The sequence below is a fragment of the Amphimedon queenslandica genome, unplaced genomic scaffold (genome assembly GCF_000090795.2).
Source record: "Amphimedon queenslandica unplaced genomic scaffold, v1.1 AMPQUscaffold_13143, whole genome shotgun sequence".
Taxonomy (NCBI): Eukaryota; Metazoa; Porifera; class Demospongiae; order Haplosclerida; family Niphatidae; genus Amphimedon; species Amphimedon queenslandica.
This window is the reverse complement of record NW_003546621.1, coordinates 16,700-18,634: the sequence shown is the minus strand read 5'-3', so window position 1 is coordinate 18,634 and position 1,935 is coordinate 16,700. Positions and strand designations below refer to the sequence as shown.

Below are 1,935 nucleotides of genomic sequence, written 5' to 3'. Positions count from 1 at the left end.
AGGAATCGTGTGTCTCCAATGTCAAATGGTATCAGTTCATTGGACAGCTGCAAGGAGCTGGAGAACAAGGAACTTTAAAGCAACTCCATGATCTTAATGAACATGGAAAATATACAGTATCAACCACTAAAAATGTACAGGAATGCACAGTGTCACTGACAATCAATTCAGTTGATCCTCATATTTCAAAGAAGTCCTGGACACTTGACGACCTACATGAGATTGAAAGTAAGCTTGTTCTGATAACTCGTCAAACATCAAAATGGGTGGACGCCAAAAATTTATTTCAAGAGGTAATTAATTGAAAAACATTTCAAGTATGATGTACTTTTAAAATTTGTTCAAAATTTTTATAGATGTTAAGTAGAGTTTGTCAAATTTGTGATGTGGTTCAAAAGCTAAAAGAGTATGGTCACATGAAGTACTTAGTGTGGCAAAGGACACTTGCATGTTCTGATTTTGTGAATGATCTAGCGAGTCTTGATAAACAAATAGAAGAGCTTGAGCAAACTCTTAGCAAATGGATAGGCTATGTTTGGAGATGCAGATACCATTACCCTGAGCTTAATTATTACAAAACCAATCAACTCATTGTTCTAAGGGAAGAATTGACAAAAGTTGATCAAGTTGAGAACCATGAAATTAGCCTTCAAGTACTTCGCTTATTGAACAGTACAATTGGGAAGCCTTTAGAATCTGAACTTATTGTTAGAAAAGCATTGAAAGATGTTTCTCTTGATGATGAAAGTTTAAGTGTTAAAGAAGAATTCACTACAACAGAATCAGCACCACCACCTGTCCAATCAGGAGAAACAAATGTTGAGCCTGAAGAGATTTCAAAAGTTTCTCAATCTCTGGCTAAAGTTCGAAGCTATGATTCTATGAATAAGCTTTATGAAGAATCGGTTCCATTAGGTTATCCAGATTATTTAATTCTTCAAGCACTTCTCAATGAAAATGTCAATGACATTTTTGATATGATGGAATGGTATGTTGAGTTAAATGATGATGATATTGATAGATATCAAAAAGAATGGATGGTAAATGATCTTGAAACTAAAAAAAGCTTGCTTCCTGCAACAGAATCTGCTTCTGATTCCTTGTGTAATTCTTCAGCAGAATGTTTTGATAATATTGATATCAATCATGTGGCAAAGTATTTTTTCAAAAGGATGGAGAACAGTTTATTTGAAAAGTAATATTAAAGCTATAATAATTTTTAGAGTGATATCTATATTTCTAGAACAACAAATGTTGCTGATGAAACTAATTTCATATCATTAGAAACTTTAGGAAAATGTTTACAAATACTTGCTGCTCGACAAGGTATAATAATTAGCATAAACTTTAATTAATAAATAATATGTCCCACTTAGAATTTCTAAAAAAGAGAGTTTTTGTGGAGTCATTTCAAAAAGGGATGCCTAACCTAATTATCACTTCTGCTGGTATTTTATATTACTTGTTGTTGTACAAACTTCTTGGAATTGTTAGATAACATATTTATTTGTACTTTACAAATTTATTCTGAGGGTGAAAATAGTGCTTTGCCAACTTTTGATGAAGTTTTTTTATGCTCTGAATCTACTACACTTGAAGAAGTAGGCATAAAACAAAGCATAGACTAATACTATTTGCTAATAGGTTACTATATTTTGGATGAGGGTACTCAGTAATCAAAAGAACAATCGAATTTACTGTTTACTTCATGGTGAAAAACTACCATACCTTATTGCTGAAGAATCATTAGACCTACTAAAGTACCTGTCCCAAGGAAACAAAGGTAGCTTGCAACAAAAAATGATAAAATGTTAAGAGAAATTATACAAAAATGTCAAAATTTGAAAAATGTGTATGCTGAAAATGCCTTAAAACTCACCCCATTTTTTATTACTCTTTCTGATACATATTGATTTCTTCGTGATACGCAAAAAG

General features: G+C 32.0%; 1 long non-coding RNA gene across 1 annotated transcript; it reads left to right on the top strand.

Annotated features, from left to right (window-relative positions):
• Positions 1–1,381: 1,381 nt before the first annotated feature.
• LOC109584962 (uncharacterized) lies at positions 1,382–1,758 on the top strand. The gene is made up of 3 exons (XR_002186245.1): positions 1,382–1,448; positions 1,495–1,601; positions 1,645–1,758. It is a non-coding gene; the product is annotated as an uncharacterized LOC109584962 (long non-coding RNA).
• Positions 1,759–1,935: the final 177 nt, after the last annotated feature.